The sequence below is a fragment of the Podarcis vaucheri genome (genome assembly GCF_965113315.1).
Source record: "Podarcis vaucheri genome assembly, chromosome: 6".
NCBI classification, from domain to species: Eukaryota; Metazoa; Chordata; class Lepidosauria; order Squamata; family Lacertidae; genus Podarcis; species Podarcis vaucheri.
Genome location: NC_138764.1, coordinates 18,076,594 through 18,098,900, shown reverse-complemented (window position 1 = coordinate 18,098,900; position 22,307 = coordinate 18,076,594). Strand labels below are relative to the sequence as shown.

The following is a 22,307-nucleotide window of genomic DNA, read 5'->3' as shown; positions in this document are numbered from 1 at the left end:
AGCAGGCACCCCCAAACTCGGCCCTCCAGATGTTTTGGGGCTACAACTCCCATCATCCCTAGCTAACAGGACCAGTGGTCAGGGATGATGGGAACTGTAGTCCCAAAACTACTGGAGGGTCGAGTTTGGGGGTGCCTGGTTTAGAGAAACGCCGAGTGAGAAGCAACATGATAGAAGTTTATAAAACGATGCGTGGCATTGAGAAAATGGAGAGAGGAAGTTTTTTCTCCCTCTCTCTCCTAACTTTAGAACTTGCAGCCATTCAATGAAACTGAACGTTGGAAGATTCGGGACAGGCAAAAGGAAGGACTTATTCACACAGTGCACAAACTATGGAACTTCCTCCCCAGGAGGCAGTGATGGAGGGCTATCAGTGGCTACCAGCCGTGAAGACTATGCTCTACCTCCAAGTTGGAGGCAGCAATTCTTCCAAATACCAGTTGCCGGGAACCACAGAACGGGAGAGGTGCCCTCGTGCTCATGCTCTGCTTGTTTCCCATGGGCATCTAGTTGGCCACTGTGAGAGCAGGAGGCTGTACTAGGTGGGCGACTGGCCTGATCCAGCACGCTCTTATGTTCTTATGAATCGTATCAGGAAAAGGTTCTTAATTTCCTTTGCCAGAGGTGCTCCAGAAAATCTTTTTGGGGAAACCCAGCTGTTTCTCACCATTATCTCCACAAATCCTTATACGGTACTGCTCACAGAGAACCCCCACTGCCGCTGCCCGCTCTCACCGGTGCTGCACTGAGCGGCTGCCCACTTCCAGGTCAGAGGAGCACCAGAAATAGCTTGTGCGCATGCCCAAGCATTATTTGTGCATGTGCAAGTGTTATTCGTGCATGCGCAAGCGTTATTTGTGCATGCGCAAGCATTATTTCCGGTGCACATCCGGGTCGGAAGAGGCCCGTGCACATGCGCACAAGCTATTTCCGGTGCTCCTCCAACCTGGAAGTGCGTGGAAATAGCGTGTGCACACGTGTATGGGCACGCGCTCCCCCGCCCTCCGGCCCGCCACGTGATCGGCGCTGGAGACACCGGCCTGAGGCACGGCAAGTTTGCTGACCCCTGATTTAAGGCTTTATAGGTCAAAACTAGCACTCTGAATTGGGTCCAGAGACTAATGGGCAGCCAGTGCAGTCATGCCAGAATTGGTATAGTATGCTCAAACCATCTTGCCCCGGTGAGCAACCTGGCTGCTAAATTTAGCACCAGCTGAGGTTCCTGAACTGTCTTCAGAGGCAGCCCTATGTGTAACACATTGCAGTAATCTAACCTAGAGGTTGACAAAGCACAGGTGACAGAGCATAGGCTATCCTTGTCTAGATAGGGGCACGGCTGAGTAAGCAGCTGAAGCTGATAGAAAGTACTCGAGCCTCAAGCGACAGCAAAGGATCCAGGAGTACCAGCAAGCCACCTTTCACACACAGCCATTCTGGAACAAACGAACAAAACTAGCTGACATCCCTTTCCCAGTCAGGTGCTCTTAAGCAATTCTACCTGTGATGCCAACATCATAATGAAATGCCTCATGCCTTTGACCCAAGCCTTTTCACTGTCATACATTCTGTGAGCCAAGATCAGCTTGTTCTTTTCAATTACGGTACCTGAAATGGAACATAAGATGATTAAAGGGATGGAGCGTGCCCAATTAAGTATGCACAGCACAGCTTAGACTTTTGAGGTGTTTCGTCAACAAAGCTGTAAAACTAAATTAAAAGCTGTTGATCGGTTCTCAGTTAATTTGAGCAGCATGTTTTAAGTGTTAAAAAACAACAACCACAGGTGGCAAATGTCCTCTTTGCAGCATTCTTCCTTCTTATAGAAGAAGGGATATTTCTTCTAACCTGACACCCGATACAACTCATGCATGCATCACAACCCAGCACTTGTTGAGTGGCAGACACCCTCTTAGAAGAGCGCTTCTCTTTGGAGAGAAGATGGGGAATGTCTTTTCACGAGGACGCCTACTGGCATCACATGATAACATTGAGACAGCTGTTCAGTAGTCTCCTTGTTTCACAAAAAGACCTAAGGTGTGTTCCCCCAATACAGCTTTCTTCATCAAATAGCACTCAAGATTACAACATGGAGGAGGAGGGAATTGCGAATTTCACTGGCCAGGAAGGTGCATTGCAACAGCAGTAGAAGAGGGGCAAAACCATCACCGTTCTCTTCCCCGCCCCCCACAAAAATAAGCAGCAGTTTGCACTCTGCAAATTTATCCTTTCTAATTAGTTTGAAATTAAACTTAGTGCATTATGCTATGCACCACATATGCACAGGGATGTTTTGAGTTCTGGTGGATGCCTACAATACCAAGGTACCAAAATATATTCCCCTTCCAGTGAAGATCCATTTCCAGAATTACAACTACCGTATTTTTTGCCCTATAGGACGCACTTTTCCCCCTCCAAAAATGAAGGGGAAATGTGTGTGCGTCATATGGGGCGAATGCAGGCTTTCGCTGAAGCCTGGAGGCTTCGGGAAGCTATCCACAAGCCTGGCGAGCCCGGCAGGAGTTCCCGCCAGGCTCGCAAGGCTTGCGGGCGGCAGCCTGCAGCCCGAAGCACGGGGCACGCTCTGGAGCGCACCCCGAGCTTCAGGCAGATATTGGGCAGCCCCACAAGCTTGGGGGATAGCGGGGAGGTGGAGCGCTGCCATCCCGCTATTCCCCGACCTGGTTTGGAGGCTGGCGGTGGGGAGAAGCTTGCAGGTTAATGAAAATGTATATGATTGGTTGCATTATTTTCAGATAAATGAAATGTTTAAGAAGGATATTAAGAATGGCGTATATGCTGATAAGGATTCAAAATTTCAGATCGACACAGAAAGCTTTAAACCAGGAAGAGCAAGATGAGCAACAGCGTTAAGAAATCAGTTACTGGGGAGCATGGATAGTATCAGGATCCTCAGGACCTGAGCACCCAATCCATTAGTGGCTACTATTTCTTGACACCTTAAAAAGCTAAAGGTAAAGGGTAAAGGACCCCTGACAGTTAAGTCCAATCGTGAACAGCTCTGGGGTTGCGGCGCTCATCTCACTTTACTGGCCGAGGGAGCCGACGTTTGTCCGCAGTTTTTCCGGGTCATATGTCTAGCATGACTAAGCCACTTCTTGCGAAACCAGAGCAGCACACAGAAATGCTGTTTACCTTCCCACCGGAGTGGTACCTATTTATCTACTTGCACTTTGACGTGCTTTCGAACTGCTAGGTTGGCAGGAGCTGGAACCGAGAAACGGGAGCTCACCTCGTCGTGGGGATTTGAACCGCCAACCTTCCGATCGTCAAGTCCTAGGCTCTGTGGTTTAGACCACAGCGCCACCCGCATCCCACCTGGACACCTTAGAGAACTGCTAATAGAAAAAGGCGTTAGTCAACCATCCTGGCAAGCTGCATGTAAGTTCAATGTATGCAGGAGAAGAATGACATGATGTATCATATGCAGTCCCCCTGCGTCTTGGGGACTTCAGTGAAGGCCTGCATCACATACAAAAGGTAATCAAATGAAAGTGTGAATAATTTAAGCTACACAAGTCTCTGGAGCGCCCGCAATGACCAGGGCCATGGTATGTGCCACGGCTTGCTCTTGGAGCCTCCATTTCTTGCTATTACGTTCCCAGTGACTGAAGGGACACCAGCTGCCTGCTTTTGCACTACCCTGCCTTTAAATAAATTATGTTATGAAGGAGCAAATCTTTATTCTTTGCCTTCTCGGAATCCACATGAACCTCTGTTTTTGACAGAACAACTGGCACAAAATGTTCAGGAATAGAGTGCTCGACTCTGATTTTCAACCTGCTGATTTTCAACCTGCCAGTCAACTGTTCCTAGTAAACATGTGTAGCCAGAGTCGGAACCCTAAACCTATTCCCAGCGTCAACCACTTTGTGGGGTGCTGATTCTGCTTGAAAGCAAAGAATCAAGAATCAAGTGTGCACCAGATTCTTCCTTCGTAGCCTGGCTTTAATATAAGCCATGGCTGCAGTAGAAAAATGCTCCCTTGCAGGTGCAACTTAAATCTAAGCCAGGGATGCAAAGGAAGAATTGGGAGTGTCCTGAGAGTGAACTCCTGCTTCTTTCTTTGCATCAAAAAGTCAGTTCTTTTTGAATGTGGCACCTTTTGCCATTGTCATGGCAAGACAATAAAAAAGAGTGCCAAGTTCAAAAAGCGATGATGACTTTGATGCAAAGGAAGAATCAGTAGCATACTTAAGAGTGCATTGCCAATTCCCCTTCCTTTAGCCAGAACTGCAGCTTGAACTCTCATATATGACGTCAGGTCTAGGGGAGGTGGGGATCGCTTGCCTCAAATGGCCGGGGGACAGCCTCTGAGGTCCGGCAGGCCTAACGAGGCCCATAAAGTAGAGGTTCACCAGCAATGATGTACAGTATAACTAGAAGTGGGCAATATCAAGGAGGATGCGATTGAATGAGGAATTGGCAGGAATTATTTACCTGGGAAACCCCTGTTACGCCAACATCCTTATTATTTGTTCCAGCCCTTTCCAGCATGGTGTCCATCACCTTCATCAGCTGCAGGACCTCCAGCCTCCCAGACGGCTTCCTAGCAAGGCAGCAGCAAAGGGACAACATGCCTCTGAGTCACAACACCTTCTATAGCATGCGCTACAAAAGCATCTTGATTCAGAGTGTCACTCACATGGATGGGAAAACCCGCAGTCTGTTTTCATCGTCTTCTAGCAGGGTTGTATATTTACTGCAACGGATTAATAATGATGATGTTAACAGCAATAGACGACTGTACTTGAAAAATCTCTTTGGACTCTAGGACTCAACCATTTATTTTATTTTTACTGTGTAAATTTAAAAATACCGCACATTAGACTAAGAGACGGGCCACTCTGTTGCAGGCAAGTGAATTAATTGAAGATGTTCTCTGTTACAATGAGACTCACGGTGACATAAAACTACAATGAACCTGCGTAAGGAAAAGAGTGGGGCTGGGGAATGGTAATCTGCTATATATTTCTCATGCAGAAATGGGGCCCAAATGAAGGGCTAGGCTAGATGAGATTATGCATCCATGTTTGTCTTTGTTCTTTTCCCACCTTGTGTCATTCAAATTTATTTTCCTTCCAGTCTAACTCCAGTACAAGAAGTGAATCAGGCTGGGAGAAAAGTGCCAGATCAGAGATGCCCAATGGGCAGAGTGCAACCCTGATTCACGCTTTCAAGTCCTAATTCAGATTTCTGGCCTCTGGGCTCTGTTAATCGATCCATAGTAAACAAATCTGCTTGCAGTTTCCCTCGTGCACATCTACGTTTGAGATTTTTTAATTTAAAAAATCTAATTCTAACTGAGACCAACTTCATTATACTGCCTGGCCATCCATGAGGAATTCAGTTTGGGTGGCATTTTAAGTCCCTGGGTCTCTGTCTGAGAATATATGCAAGTTGAGCATCCCTTAGTTGAAAAATTGAAAGTGTTGAACTTGGCAAAATGGTGAAATAGAATTTTGATAGGTTTCCTGCCCAGATGCAGGTGCTTTTGGCCTTGCCACATCATCCCATTTAGTAGGCGCAACCAGGAGCAGATCGCCAGGTGGGGTGGAGTTGCAGCACTGGCCTCCTGGCAGCTGAGTCACTGCTGCTCACCAGGACATGGAGGGGCAAGGCAAGGCAGTGGAACTGACCTGGAGCTTCAGCTGGTACACAGGCACAGCCTCACCACTGCCTCACCGGTTCCCTCCGAGTAAGCAGTAGCAGGTCCACTGCTTGGAGGCTATTATTAGCCAAGTGAGTCACTCCTGGATGCAACGCAGGAGCAACTAAAAGAAGTGCAGGAACACTCACTCATCATAATACTCCAAGTGCAGGACACCTCTGTTCTTTAGAATATGAAATTCCTCTGGAACAAGACTGTCTGCTATACCTGTAGGCTAAAGACAGAACAGACAGAGAAGATCTTAAAATATGCTACTGAGACATAAGGAATCCACACACTCCCAAGAGGATATGTAGAGTTGGGTTTTTATACAGGTACACACACCTCCAGTTTTGTGGAACATGGTTACCAGACTCTAATGTTCACTTATTACATAGCACCTTTACCCACACTAACAGTTAGCAACAGATTGGCCTCCCCGATGCCTGCAACATTTCGTGACCATGTGTTTCATTCTAAGTTTTTTAAAATTCTTTAACAAATGAGCACCCTGCCACTAATGAAGAATTGGTTTTTTAAAAAAATTATTTTTAAAAGTGTTAAACATGAGTAGCGCTTAACATTCCTGGCTTCAACACCAACTTGGCATTTCATGAATTATGCCCCCCCCCCTTAAAAGTTCAAGGTTGCTTAACTCCTCCTCTATCAATGCTAAAATATTATAATTTGATTTTTAAGACTGCAGCAGGGCTAGTTTCCTCACTTAATCCATGGCATGGACAGGATTTTATAGTGATGATGGACTCACCAAAGGTTTAGGACTACATACAAAACTAAGATAGCCTTAGTTAGACATTTTCTCCTCCAGTTATCTTAATTATTGGAAAGTGACTTCTTTAAATGATAAGCAACCATATGTAAAGAGGCATATTAAAGGATACTTATAGAAGAGGTGGAAGAATTGATATTCCTGCTATAGGCAGTAACAAACAGCAGGCACAAGGGATTCAGGTCCAACCACTTCTTCTTAACCTGATCCCCACGTCCTACTTCCTTCTCTCCATACAGTCCTGAAGGACCTGCTCCCCCCATGCACTCGGATGGCAACAACCGCATATCTTGTTAGGCCCAAAATGTGCTTGAACTGAACCAAATATTAACAGTCCTACTCCTACAAATATATCACAGTACTTTCAGGAATCCAAACACTGCAGACAGAGGCAGTCAACAAAACTCAACCCTGGCTGCAGCTATTCGATACTGAACAACCTGCTGCAAGATTTACCGTTACTATCCTTGCTGGCAGAAACTAAGGAAGAAGCATCTCTCAGTTTTTTGTTTTCTTCCTTTGAAGTAGATGGCGGCACAGGAGTGAGTCCTCTGTTTGCAGACATGACGAAATGTTGATTTTGGCTGGCTTGCTCACTGACTCAGATTGTTGGCTGCTGCATGTATCTGGAAGGGATATATAACCTACATGGATAGACTGTATGACCGCGATGGATGTGATTCAATTTCAGATTCGGTTTAAGAAGGTATGCTAGCCTGGGGGAAAGGATATAAATTGCAGGAGGCACACACTGTGTTCCTACATTTCTGCTTGCGCTGCAAGCTGCTCCATCTGTGGCCGTTAACCCATTCACAAGGAAGAAGTTGGACTCTTGCAGTAGAGAGTCACTTGCCGTCAAGATATACTCCGTTTCACACCACCTTTTCCCTGTAAAACTGAGTAGAGAGAGGCATGAATGCTGTCTTAAGCTACATGTATCTGTTTTGAAATGGCCAGTAGATTTCGGAAAACGGCAAGAGGAGGGAGCACTGAAGAATAGGGAATAGTGTGAGGACATTTGGTGGGACTGTTTTGTTTCTATTTTCGTGCTCTGTGTTTTGCTCTTAGAATACGGAAAAAGGTAAAAGGCGGATCTACACGGATCCTCTTGAATTCATATGATTTTTTCATCCAAATTAAATAAAACCACCATGATATTGTAGACCATGTCTTACTCTGTAGAAAGCATCAAAAAAATCACGCATCCACTGTTTCGGGGGGGCGCAGGGGCGCAAAAACATGGTTAAAAAACACGGATCCTCATGGATCCTCATGATTTTTCCACTAGATCAGCCCAAAGTCACCATCAGATCAAAGATCATGGCCATGGGCACAGCATCCACCACAAAAATCACAGATCCACGACTTCCTGGCGAAACCGTGGCCCAAAAACGTGGTTTTCAAGAACGGATCTTCATGGATCCACACGCTTTCTGCATCGGGCCAACCCAAACTCACCATCAAATCACATATCATAGTAAGGGGCACAGCCTACACCACAAAAAACTCGGATCCACACCTGCCTGGCCACGTCCTGGCCCAAAAACGTGGTTCCAAAGCACGGATCCTCATGAATCCTCATGTTTTTTGCACTAGATCAGCCCAAAGTCACCATCAGATCAAACATCATGTCCAGGGGCACAGCATCCACCACAAAAATCACAGATCCACGACTTCCTGGCGAAACCGTGGCCCAAAAACGTGGTTCCGAAGCACGGATCCTCATGGATCCTCACGCTTTTTGCATTGGGCCAACCCAAACTCACCGTCAAATCACACATCATAGCCAGGGGCAGAGCCTGCACCACAGAAAACTCGGATCCACGGCTTCCTCGCCACTCCATGGCCCAAAAACGTGGTTTTGAAGCACGGATCCTCATGGATCCTCACGCTTTTTGCACTAGATCAGCCCAAACTCACCGTCAAATCACACATCATTCACAGGGGCACAGCCTGCACCACAAAAAACTCGGATCCACAGCTTCCTGGCCACTCCATGGCCCAAAAACGTGGTTCCGAAGCACGGATCCTCATGGATCCTCACACTTTTTGCATTGGGCCACCCCAAACTCACCGTCAAATCACACATCATTCCCAGGGGCACAGCCTGCACCACAAAAAACTCAGATCCACGGCTTCCTGGCCACTCCAAGGCCCAAAAACGTGGTTTTGAAGCACGGATCCTCATGGATCCTCACGCTTTTTGCATTGGGCCAACCCATACTCACAGTCAAATAACACATCATGTCCAGGGGCAGAGCCTGCACCACAGAAAACTCGGATCCACGGCTTCCTCGCCACTCCAAGGCCCAAAAATGTGGTTCCGAAGCACGGATCCTCATGGATCCTCACACTTTTTGCATTGGGCAACCCCAAACTCACCGTCAAATCACACATCATTCCCAGGGGCACAGCCTGCACCACAAAAAACTCAGATCCACGGCTTCCTGGCCACTCCAAGGCCCAAAAACGTGGTTTTGAAGCACGGATCCTCATGGATCCTCACACTTTTTGCATTGGGCAACCCCAAACTCACCGTCAAATCACACATCATTCCCAGGGGCACAGCCTGCACCACAAAAAACTCAGATCCACGGCTTCCTGGCCACTCCAAGGCCCAAAAACGTGGTTCCGAAGCACGGATCCTCATGGATCCTCACACTTTTTGCATTGGGCCAACCCAAACTCACCGTCAAATCACACATCATTCCCAGGGGCACAGCCTGCACCACAAAAAACTCAGATCCACGGCTTCCTGGCCACTCCAAGGCCCAAAAACGTGGTTTTGAAGCACGGATCCTCATGGATCCTCACGCTTTTTGCATTGGGCCACCCCAAACTCACCGTCAAATCACACATCATGTCCAGGGGCACAGCCTGCACCACAAAAAACTCGGATCCACAGCTTCCTGGCCACCCCATGGCCCAAAAACGTGGTTCCGAAGCACGGATCCTCATGGATCCTCACTCTTTTTGCATTGGGCCACCCCAAACTCACCGTCAAATCACACATCATTCCCAGGGGCACAGCCTGCACCACAAAAAACTCAGATCCACGGCTTCCTGGCCACTCCAAGGCCCAAAAACGTGGTTTTGAAGCACGGATCCTCATGGATCCTCACACTTTTTGCATTGGGCCACCCCAAACTCACCGTCAAATCACACATCATGTCCAGGGGCACAGCCTGCACCACAAAAAACTCGGATCCACAGCTTCCTAGCCACTCCATGGCCCAAAAACGTGGTTCTGAAGCACGGATCCTCATGGATCCTCACTCTTTTTGCATTGGGCCAACCCAAACTCACTGTCAAATCACACATCATGTCCAGGGGCACAGCCTGCACCACAAAAAACTCAGATCCACGGCTTCCTGGCCACTCCAAGGCCCAAAAACGTGGTTTTGAAGCACGGATCCTCATGGATCCTCACGCTTTTTGCACTAGATCAGCCCAAAGTCTACATCAGATCAAACTTCATGGCCAGGGGCACAGCATCCATCACAAAAATCACGGATCCACGGCTTCCTGGCCATACCGTGGCCCAAAAACTTGGTTCCGAACCACGGATCCTCATGGATCTTAACGCTTTTTTCATTGGGCCAACCCAAACTCACCGTCAAATCACACATCATAGCCAGGGGCACAGCCTGCACCACAGAAAACTCGGATCCACGGCTTCCTCGCCACTCCATGGCCCAAAAACGTGGTTTTGAAGCACGGATCCTCATGGATCCTCACGCTTTTTGCACTAGATCAGCCCAAATTCACCGTCAAATCACACATCATGGCCAGGGGCACAGCCTGCACCACAAAAACCGAGATCCACGCCTTCCTGGCAACACCATGGCCCGAAAACGTGGTTTTGAAGCACGGATCCTCATGGATCCTCATGCTTTTTGCATTGGGCCAACCCAAACTCACAGTCAAATCACACATCATGGCCAGGGGCACAACCTGCACCACAAAAAACTCGGATCCACGGCTTCCTGGCCACTCTAAGGCCCAAAAACGTGGTTTTGAAGCACGGATCCTCATGGATCCTCACGCTTTTTGCATTGGGCCAACCCAAACTCACCGTCCAATCACACATCATGTCCAGGGGCACTGCCTGCACCACAAAAAACTCGGATGCACGGCTTCCTGGCCACTCCATGGCCCAAAAACGTGGTTTTGAAGCACGGATCCTCATGGATCATCACGCTTTTTGCATTGCGCCAACCCATACTCACAGTCAAATAACACATCATGTCCAGGGGCAGAGCCTGCACCACAGAAAACTCGGATCCACGGCTTCCTCGCCACTCCAAGGCCCAAAAACGTGGTTTTGAAGCACGGATCCTCATGGATCCTCACGCTTTTTGCACTAGATCAGCCCAAACTCACCATCAAATGACACATCATTCACAGGGGCACAGCCTGCACCACAAAAAACTCGGATCCATGGCTTCCTGGCGACACCGTAGCCCAAAAATGTAGTTTTGAAGCACGGATCCTCGTGGATCCTCACACTTATTGCACTGGGCTACCCCTAAATCACTGTCAAATCACACTTCATGCCATGGGACACAGCTTGCACCACAAAAAAACTCGGATCCACGGGTTCCTGGCCATACTGTGGCCCAAAAACGTGGTTTCAAAGCATGGATCCTTATGGATCCTCATGCATTTTCCATTGGCCAACCCAAACTCACCTTCAAATCACACATCATGGCCATGGGCACAGCCTGCACCACAAAAAACACGGATCCACAGCTTCCTGGCCACTCCATGGCTCAAAAACGTGGTTTTGAAGCACAGATCCTCATGGATCATCACACTTTTTGCATTCGGGAACCCCAAATTCACCCTTTATTCAAATATCTTGTACATAACCACAGATCTGACCACAAACATCATGGATCTACTGCCAGATGCTACCCTGGATATATTGGCCAATTTTTAGGTGGGTGTGCTGGGATGGAGGAAACTGAGTCGGCTGAATCTCTATCCTTTAAGGATGGGCGTCCAATGGCTGGGCCAGAATAATTTCAGTTTGGTTTGCCAGCTCCCAGCTCTTCATGCGGCGCAATAGTCACCTGTAGCCGCTATCAGGAGTCCCGGTGTGGTCCTGGATGCTTCTGTCTCTATGGAGGCATTGGTCACAAATGTAGCCAAACTGGAATTTTTGAATCTATGTTAGGTTAGGAGATCGGTACCGTACCTGTCCCTTTTCAGCCTAGCCATGGTGAACCATGCAGTAGTCACCTGCAGACTAGACTACTTTAACTTGCTGTACACCTGAGCCGGGGAGTGCAGGGCATAAATGTGATAGAGAGAGAGAGAGAGTGAGAGAGATAGATATGCAGGGCTACCCTTGAGACTGCTCCAGAAACTCCAAATGGTCTAAAATGCAGATGCATGAGTTATTACTTGGACTTTGTGGAGAGCCCACATTCAGTTGGTTGTTCATCAGCTGGATTGGCTCCAGGTGGAGTATCGAATCAGGTTCAATGTTTTGGTGCGAATCTTTAAAGCCCTAAACAGTCTGTGACCTTTCTTATCTGTGGGAATTCTCTTCCAATACACCCCCCATGAGTGTGACGCTCATCTGACAGCAACCTACTGGTGGTCCCTGGCCCAAAACATATCCAGCTGTCCTCAACCAGAGCCAGAGCCTTTTTGGTGGAACGCTTTGTCTAATGAGAACCAGGGCTCAGTGCAATCTATCTCAGTTCTCTCACTTGTCATGGTGAGTGGGCTTGCACATTCCTATTACCCTTGTGAGTGAAGCCATTGGGAATCTCGTATACTCCCAGCAGGGTCACCCAAGGTGGTAAGGTCAAAGAAAATTAAATATGCTCAGAGTCCTGTAGTGATTTCATGCTCTTTATTGCAGCTTGTAAAACAGTGATTGAATTTCCCCCAAAACCTCAGGCTTTTATAGACATTATTTACACAATGAGTCCCGTCTGACTAGCTGATTCTGCTTCCCTCCTGGAGCCTGATTGGTCTTTTCCTGCAAGCCAATCAGTTCTTGCATTCTAGGATCCTACTTGCCTATTGTTCTAGGATCCAAACTTAGTACATAACAGGGAAGGAGTTAGACAAAGAATGATCCAAGAAGTCCTCAACGGCAGAACAGGCGGGTGATAACAAGCAGTGTGTTACAACGGCTCTGAAGGCGAATGAAGGCTGCAGCAGATAGGATCCACCAGTTTGTCGTGACTACTCATGCCATCAGAACAGAGCCCTACTGCGAAGACTGTGCGTTGGTCAGCGTGCACTGATCTACACACATAAAACAAATTCACGCACAGGCGTCTTCCAAAAACCAAAAACCCAACCTCCCCAAACCCTCCCCCCATGGCCATCACTAAATGGCTACTGTGGCAGGAATGTGAAGCCCCTAGTCATGAACCGACACATGGGAGGTCAGTCGTTCTGACTCAAGGAATGAGGCCGTTGAGCAGCTCAGCAGCTGTATCCATGACTGAGCAGCCCTTTTTAGGATCCACTATGCTCACCCCGAAAAGGGGAAGGGGCTGGAAACGGTGCCCTAAACATAGTATGCCTCCCTTTTTCCCTGACTGGATTACCACGCCCAGGTGGAATCTCTTTTCCCATAGTTTGAATCCATTATTCTGCATCCTAGTCTCTAGAACAGCAGAAAACAAGCTTGCTCCCTCTTCAACATGACATCCCTTCAAATATTTAAACATGGCTATCATGTCACTCCTTAATCTTCTCTTCTCTAGATTAAACAAATCCAGCTCCCTAAGTCTCTCCTCATAGGGCTTGAATTCCAGACCTTTTACATTTTGGTCACCCTCCTCTGGACATGCTCCTACTTGACAATATCCTTCTTCAACTGGACACAGTATTTCAGGTGTGGTCTGACCAACCAACCAGAATAGTGTGGTAGCATTACTTCACTTGATCTAGACACTATACTCCTATTGATGCAGCCCAGAATTGCATTGGCATTCTTAGCTGCCACATCACACTGTTGACTCATATTCAGCTTGTGGTTGACTAAGACTCCCAGATCCCTTTCACAGGTACTGTTGTCAAGCCAAGTGTCCCCCACCTGTGCATTTCATTTTTTCTATCCAGGTGCAGTACCTTACATTTCTCCCTATTGAACTCCATATTGTTGGTTTTGGCCCAGCTCTCTAGGCTATTCAGGTCATTTTGAATTTTGACCCTGTCCTCTGGTGTATTAGCAACCCCTCCCAGTTTGCAGTCATTTGCAAATTTGATTAGCACACCCTCTATTCCATCATCCAAATCATTTATAAAACTATTGAATAGGACCAGGCCCAGGACAGAACCTTGTGGAACCCCAGTAGTCATTTTTTTCCAGGATGAAGGTGAGCCACTGATGAGCACCCTTTGGGTTCAGCCCATCAACCAATTACAAATCCACCTAACAGTAGCTTTGTCTAGCCCACATTTTACTACTTGTTTTGCAATAATATCATGGGGGATCTTTTCAAAGGCCTTACTGAAGTCAAGGTAAGCTGGTACATGGGAAAGCAGGATTGTAATTACCGTAAAAAATAATGATTACTTTGGATCAGCAGTCTCAACCTAACCCGCTATGTGGTGAGAGCCACGTGTTCATTCGGAAGGCAAGTGGAATACAGTGTGATATACTGACAGCTGTTTAAAAAGATGTAACTGTAACTTAAAATCCAGTATCAGGAAAAAAAACAAAAATAGATGGTCCCTGTGTGGATAGTCATGTTTGCATGATGGGGCCACCTCCAGTGACCATGTGGCCTGATATAAGAGGGTTCTAAAATCAGCCCTGAAAGTAGACTGATTGAGAATGACACACGCATAGCTTTTGCTCTGCCATTAACAAGGTGAGCTGAAGCAAATTCTTGCCTCCCTTTGGGCTTAGCAATATTTCCTACAGCATTCTTGTTGAAGGGCATTGGAGAGTTAGGTGAGGGTCACTTTTCTGTTTTTCCATCAAGCCCCCAGACAAGAATGCTACAGCATCAGCCCCAAACACTCAGTCTCATAACAAAAAATACTCAACGGAGTTAGGGCTGAGGGTAGGGGAAGTACAATTATGATCTTTCCAGTCCTCTAGAAGCTGACCCTTTTGGTCATTTTGGTCATGGAGCCAAATATCTGTTTCCAAGTTTAAAGAGTCTAAACAAGTAAAGAACAAGCTTGCCCTTTACATGCAAAAGCCCTGAAATTCAGCCCATTGGGCAATGATAGGCTGGGAGGAGGGAGGTAAGGACTAGCACCTTCTCTGCCCTCCACCTCCAACAGCTACACCTGAAAGTTTCATGATGGGGTTCGATTTGAGAAGCTGAATGTTTATAAAGGCACTTAGCCAATTTCTGCCATGGAAATTCTGAACAGAAACACTCTGCAGGTTCTGCCCCCAAAAGAAACTGCTCTATGGTCTCTGTGTTGGGAAATGGGAACAGATCTTGCTCATCACCAACCTTCCCTCCACAAATCAGTATCACTATGAGGCTGAACTGAACAGCTTGCTCCAGAGTTTTAAGAGATACGTTTCTGTGGTGTGGTAGTTAAGAGCGGTGGACTCTAATCTGGTGAGCTGGGTTCGCTTCCCCGCTCCTCCACATGCAGCTGCTGGGTGACCTTGGGCCAGTCACACTTCTCTCTGAACTCTCTCAGCCCCACCTACCTCACAAGGTGTCTGTTGTGGGGGTGGAAGGGAAAGGAGATTTTTAGCCACTTTGAGACTCCTTCAAGTAGAGAAAAGCAGGATATAAAAACTAACTCCATAAATAAGAATTCTATGGAAAAGGACCATCCCTGCCATGATGATGAAAACTATATGTTTGGATTTTGCTGTATTATACCAACCTGTGGAATATGACAGTTCGCAGTTTCAAAATCTATTTGGCCACAGTGGATTGACAGTCTGGACACACAAAAACCTCTGGAAGATCTTTTGAATCAATGCCTATGCGAAAGCAGTGGTACCAGTCCTTGCAGTTTCCTTCACAGTAAGCCATAGTTAGGTCACCACTGGGCCTCCTGCACCCTTCCTTCAAGAAACATAGTGACCAGCAGCCTTCAAACAAGGATATCTGAGCAATAGGTTAGTGTATCCTTCCATCCCTCTGGGCATGATCGAGACACAGTAATGTAACTCTCGTTCAAGATTTGTCTCTTCTTGGGAGGAACAGCATCAATTTCCACTTGAAAATATTTGTCTTGTCCTTCAAAATAGGTTTTCCCACAGTACTGTATTATTTCTTTTGCAATCCAGGGTCTAATGGCAGCCATATCCTTTTGTATGAACTGTAATTGGGCAGCAGAAGCAATCAGATGGGCAATGGTACATGTGAAAGGACCGTAGTCACTGGAATTACGGTACCTTGCCTGGGTATATCAGTTGGTGCAAAAAATGATCAGCCGCAAAACTATAGGGATATTTTGAATCCATCTTATACAGACATGCTAAGAAGGTCGCCAGGAGAGCGGCTGCCCACACAGCCTGTACGGCCGCCGTGAGAGGAGCTGCCTGTACGGACGCCACGCGAGCAGCAGCCTGTACAGTCGCTGCGAGAGCAGCTGCCCGTATGGCCCATACGGTTGCTGCGAGAGGGGCTGCCTGTACAGTTGCCGCAAGAGCGGCAGCCAGTACAGCGACCTTACTGTCACTCTCCCCCCAGCATGGCACCCTGGGGCACCATCACCCCGCTGCCCCTTCATATGCCCCTGTAGTCAATCAAATGTACTATGAACAATCTGAAGTCATGCTGGGCACAATTCACCACTAATCCTGTTCTTTTTCTAAAAACACGTGGTGGACTCCAGGAAAGCTGTCAGCAGGCAACATGATTCCCATGGGCACAACGTTGGAAACCCCCTATTTCAAAGTTTGCACTGACAAAATCTGTTCTCAAAAAAACTTGCAGTTAAACCTCCATTTATAATTACTATCCCTGCAAAGCAACCAACTTTTGTCCCAAAACCATTTGTAGCTGAATTGACGCAAGACAGGTGATTGTTTTTCATGGTTACTTTGGTGGTCTTCATCTAGTTGGTTTGATAATTTACATTCACAGGTAAGATCATCACAATCTCTGCCTTGGACATTCTTGAGGTTTAGCAGTGTCAAAAATTTCCAGGTGCAGTTCTTCACAGTGGAAGCTATGAATATGAATGTCATTTTATTTCAATGTTCTTGCTAATGCAGAACATTTCAGATAGCGTTTGTATTTCGGTCATTCCATGGACATTGGTGTGATCTTATAATATAATTTGGTGGAGTCCATTTAACAATCATGCCGATCCATGAGGATTAAAGTATTTAATATAGTGTTTGTTCCTTGGCTGTGCTCTGTGGTTTTTGTGGTTCGTTCTGTGGTCATATACATCATGTGTGATTTGATAGTGATTTCAGGGTGACCAAACATAAAAAAACCTAGGGATCCATGGGGATCTGTGCTTCATGAGAATCTTTTTACAGCATGGCAGTGCCCCAAAGTGATCTGGCCATGAGCAACATAGGTGGTTGGGTAATGAATATGGGGCGACCCAGAAAACTGTGGAGCCGTAAATTTTAAATATATATATATATATATGCAGGTTTTGGTGTCTTCGGGTGTCTTCCCGTGTAAGAGTCGGGGTGTCTGTGCGACGTTTCGACGAGGTCTCACTCGTCATCTTCAGGCTGGTGCTTTCGGCTTCTTGTTACTGGAACAGAGCAGAGTCTGGTGTTTGAGTTCCTATAAATACTGTTGAGGGGTGTGGTGTATAGCCTCCAACGTTCTGGGCAGAGAGGAAGTTCCTAGATTAGTGTGCCTTTTCTTCTTTTGTTCCTTAATTACTTGAGGGATATCTTGGGTGATTTCATGAGTGATATTCTGAATACCACTGGGTGGGTCATTAAGTGTAGATTAGTTGCTAAAGCTTTCGTGTCTTGACCTCTTGAGCTTGTGAAGAGTTTTTCTGAGAAGATGGCTGTGCTGCATTTAGTTGTGCTCTGGCTTGGCTTCGTGTATAGGGGCGAGCTGTGGTTTTGTGCCTTGTGCCAGCCAGATCTGTGTAGGGATTGCAGGGGGGTGCAGCATCCGGAGGTGCCACTATAGTTTGGCTACTGGATGGAGTCTGTAATATGTCTGTGGAGAGGGTCTGGGTTTGGGTCTGGTGTGGTTGATTGGTTTAGCAACTTTAGCAACTTTAGCTTTAGCAACTAATCTACACTTAATGACCCACCCAGTGGTATTCAGAATATCACTCATGGTGTGGTTGATTGGTTTAGCAACTTTAGCAACTTTAGCTTTAGCAACTAATCTACACTTAATGACCCACCCAGTGGTATTCAGAATATCACTCATGAAATCACCCAAGATATCCCTCAAGTAATTAAGGAACAAAAGAAGAAAAGGCACACTAATCTAGGAACTTCCTCTCTGCCCAGAACGTTGGAGGCTATACACCACACCCCTCAACAGTATTTATAGGAACTCAAACACCAGACTCTGCTCTGTTCCAGTAACAAGAAGCCGAAAGCACCAGCCTGAAGATGACGAGTGAGACCTCGTCGAAACGTCGCACAGACACCCCGACTCTTACACGGGAAGACACCCGAAGACACCAAAACCTGCATTCCTGTACCCGTGAAAATCTACGAAAGCATATATATATATATATATATATTCAATTTTATAAGGATAAGGAAGTACAGAAAGGGAAACGGGGGAGGGGATAGATAGATAGATAGATAGATAGATAGATGATAGATAGATAGATTAGAAATTTAAAAGACCTATAAAGATTATCAAATCCTACAAAGTACTACTACTACTACTACTACTACTACTACTACTAAAAAAAAATTTGTACCCTGCCCATCTGGCTGGGTTTCCCCAGCCACTCTGGGTGGCTTCCCAAAAAATGAAATAAAAATACATTAAAAAGTCAGACATTAAAAACGTCCCTAAACAGGGCTGTCGTCAGATGTCTTCTAAATGTCAGGTAGTTGTTTATCTCTTTGACCTAATGGGAGGACATTCCACAGGGCGGGCGCCACAACCAAGAAGGCCCTCTGCCTGGTTCCTTGTCACTTTGCTTCTCACAGTGAGGGAACCACCAGAAGGCCCTTGGTGCTGGACATCAGTGTCTGGGCAAAATGATTGGTGTGGAGATGCTCCTTCAGGTATATTGGGCCGAGGCCGTTGAGGGCTTTCAAGGTCAGCACCAACACTTTGAATTGTGCTCAGAAATGTACTGGGAGCCAATGTAAGTCTTTCAGGACATGTGTTATATGGTCTTGGTGGCCACTCCCAGTCACCAGACTAGCTGCTGCGTTCTGGATTAGTTGTAGTTTCTGGGTCACTTTCTCGCTCTCCAGGCTTCAGTGAAAGCAACGCATAGCCTCTGGAGCGTGGAGGGAGCGCTCCCTCTGCGCATCGGAGGCTTCGTGTTGCTATCGCTGAAGCCAAGGAGCCTGCATTCGCTCCATAGGACGCACACACATTTCCCTTAATTTTTGGAAGGTAAAAAGTGTGTCCTATAGAGCGAAAAATACGGTAGTCATATATTCTCCTATTGGCTCTAATAATAATATTGCAGTGGTGACATTAACAGTGCAGGTAAGGGGATTTTTGTGATTTTTGTGATTTTTGTAGTGCAACTCATGATTTGTGAGTTGTGCCCGTGGCTATGATGTGTGATTTGATGGTGAGTTTGGGGAGCCCCAATGCGAAAAGAGTGAGGATCCTTGAGGATCCGTGCTTCAAAACCACCTTTTTGGGCCATGGCGTTGCCAGGAAGCCGTGGATCCATAATTTTTATGGTGCAAGCTCTGCTCCTGGCTATGACGTGTGATTTGACAGTGAGTTTGGGTTGGCTCAATTCAAAAAGCGTGAGGATCCATGAGGATCCGTGCTTCAAAACCACGTTTTGGGGCCTTGGAGTGGCCAGGAAGCCGTGGATCCGAGTTTTTGGTGGTGCAGGCTGTGCCCCTGGACATGATGTGTGATTTGACGGTGAGTTTGGGGTGGCGCAATGCAAAAAGCGTGAGGATCCATGAGGATCCGTGCTTCGGAACCACGTTTTTGGGCCACGGAGTGGCCAGGAAGCTGTGGATCCGAGTTTTTTGTGGTGCAGGCTCTGCCCCTGGACATGATGTGTGATTTGACGGTGAGTTTGGGTTGGCCCAATGCAAAAAGCGTGAGGACCCATGAGGATCCGTGCTTCAAAACCACGTTTTTGGGCCACGGTATGGTCAGGAAGCCGTTGATCCATGATTTTTGTGGTGCAGGCTGTGCCTCTGGACATGATGTGTGATTTGACGGTGAGTTTGGGGTGGTCCGATCCAAAAAGCGTGAGGATCCATGAGGATTGTGGTTCGGAACCAAGTTTTTGGGCCACGGTTTCGCCAGGAAGTCGTGGATCTGTGATTTTTGTGGTGGATGCTGTGCCCATGGCCATGATGTTTGATCTGATGGTGACTTTGGGCTGATCTAGTGCAAAAATCATGAGGATTCATGAGGATCCGTGCTTCGGAACCACGTTTTTGGGCCAGGGCGTGGCCAGGCAGGCGCGGATCCGAGTTTTTTGTGGTGTAGGCTGTGCCCCTTACTATGATATGTGATTTGACGCTGAGTTTGGGTTGGCCCGATGCAGAAAGTGTGTGGATCCATGAAGATCCGTTCTTGAAAACCACGTTTTTGGGCCACGGTTTCGCCAGGAAGCTATGGATCCGTGATTTCTGTGGTGGATGTTGTGCCCCTGGACATGATGTGTAATTTGAAAGTGAGTTTGGGCTGATCTAGTGCAAAAATCATGAGGATTCATGAGGATCCGTGTATTTTAACCATGTTTTTGCGCCATTGCGGCACCACGAAACAGTGGATGCGTGATTTTTTTGGTTCCTCCTACAGACTAAGATGTGGTCTACAGTAGCATGGTGTTTTTATTTTGTTTCAGTATAAAAATCATATGAATTCATGAGGATCCGTGCCTCGGATCCATGTTTTTATGGTGCTGCAGCACGGCAAAGTGTTGGATCCACGTTTTTTATAGTCCAGTTTGTAGGCGTGCCTTCTAGGTGTGATTTGACACTGCATTTGTTGGAATTATTTTTTAAAAAGTGGAGGATCCATGAGGATCCGTGTAGATCCGCCTTTTATGCAGACCCTTAGAATACACCCGAGTAGGACCCACGGAGCCCCGTTTCCTTCTGCCAGGGTTGGGGAAGGAGTTTTTGGGGCTGCCTCTCCCCTCATCCCTGGCCAGGATGAGTCTGCCCTCCCGACCCAGGCAGGCTGCCTTCAGAGGTGCTCTGGGTCCGGTCCTGATCCCCATTCTCCGCTCTCACCTCCGCAGAAGGTTCGCGGCCTCGGGGCTGCCGGAGGCTCAGTCCGCCCGCTGCATGGCGACCCCGCTGTCCTGAGGGGGAAGGGCGCACGTGTGAATGGCCTCCCGGGCAGCTCCCCTTCTCCCTTCCCTCGCCCCCTTCCATGAGGACTAGAAGCCCCGCCGGGACCTCGGCCTCGCCCCCCCCCCCGCCCGGAGCACCTCGGGGGGAGAAGCGGAGGAGAAGCGGCGGCTCCCTTTACCTCTTTCCGCGCGCTTCCCGTCGGCGTCTGTTGCCATGGGAACCGCGCGCGCCTCTGGCAGGCGTCCCTCGCAGCGCCTGACAGGGCAGAGGCCGCTTCCGCCCAGAACTGGCGCCAGGCGTCTCCCTGCTTGCACCCCCGCTATCTGCCCGCTTCTCTCTCACGCGCCCCATTTTAGAAAGGTTGTTTTGTTTTAAGGCACCGAATTAGACGCCTTGACAACGGCGATGGGAGCCGGGAAGGGTCCTTGGCCTAAGACGCAACGGAGCATGCGCGCCAGGAAAGGCCGGTCCGCCGCGCTTGCGCCCAAAGAGAGAGAAGGAAGGGCAGTGACGTGTCCGCCTCCCCTGCCAGGCCAAGGATGCGCGCGCAGAGGGAGGGAGGGGTCCCTTGTATATTCCCTGAGTCCAAGCCCAGCTGCCAACTCTTCCCTTTTCTTGCGAGGAATCCTATTCGGAATAAGGGGGTTTCCCTTGCAAAAAGGGGGAAGTGGACAGCTATGGCACGAATAGTAAAACCCAATTTAGAAAGTGCTTTGCGTCCCCTTGCCGGTCAGTAGAGCCCGTGGCTGTGAATGCAGCTGACAGCCGAGGGGCCACTTAAGGAAGGCGGAGTGGCCCCTTCCTGGATCCGAGGGGCTGCAGCCCCGCGCCTTAGTACCCCACTCGGTGTCGCCACCCCACACTCGCCTGCGGTCCCCTAATTTATGAGGGGGTAATGCCATAACTGCAGCATGCAGTGGGAAATCTTTCCTGAGACCTGCCTACTGGCCTACTGAGCAGTTGTGGTTGCTTTTACTAAGATCGAACAGATGCCAGTCTTGATGTCTGTCAGTTGTAATTATGTGAGTCTTGCCCAAGGATATTTTTCTGGAAAAAGAGGTGCCAGAACTGGCCAGGATCGCCTTCTTCGTTCCCTTAGAATTGGCCATGGTGCCCCTTGGAGCATAGCTGCCAACGATTCCCGTTTTTTAAGGGAAATTCCCTTATTCCGAATAGGATTCCTCGCAAGAAAAGGGAAAAGTTGACAGCTATGCCTTGGAGAGGTGCCATAACTCAGTCCTGGGGAGTTCCAGCAGGAAAAAGGCCCGGTCTTGCCCCTTCCCTGCATTTGACAAGGCAGAGAGCATGACCTGGGTTGCTTGTGGGCCCCTACTGCCCTCCAAGCGAGATAGGGATAAAACACAGGGTATTGCTGGGTCCTCCAGGGCTCTGCCCCACCCTGTCCCCCAAACTGCAGTGTAGGGATAGCAACACTGGAGGACACGCCAGGGTTTTGCCCTGATCTCTCCACTGCTATT

At 47.9% G+C, this 22,307-nt stretch overlaps 2 long non-coding RNA genes across 2 annotated transcripts; both read right to left on the bottom strand.

Annotated features, from left to right (window-relative positions):
* Positions 1–4,449: 4,449 nt before the first annotated feature.
* On the bottom strand, positions 4,450–5,870 carry LOC309533904. Its single transcript, XR_014220498.1, has 3 exons — positions 5,818–5,870; positions 4,664–4,720; positions 4,450–4,567 (listed from the first exon to the last, which is right to left on the bottom strand). It is a non-coding gene; the product is annotated as an uncharacterized lncRNA (long non-coding RNA).
* Positions 5,871–6,675: 805 nt separating this feature from the next.
* On the bottom strand, positions 6,676–20,920 carry LOC309533902. The gene is made up of 3 exons (XR_014220496.1): positions 20,767–20,920; positions 7,222–7,354; positions 6,676–7,084 (listed from the first exon to the last, which is right to left on the bottom strand). It is a non-coding gene; the product is annotated as an uncharacterized lncRNA (long non-coding RNA).
* Between the last annotated feature and the right edge of the window lie 1,387 nt (positions 20,921–22,307).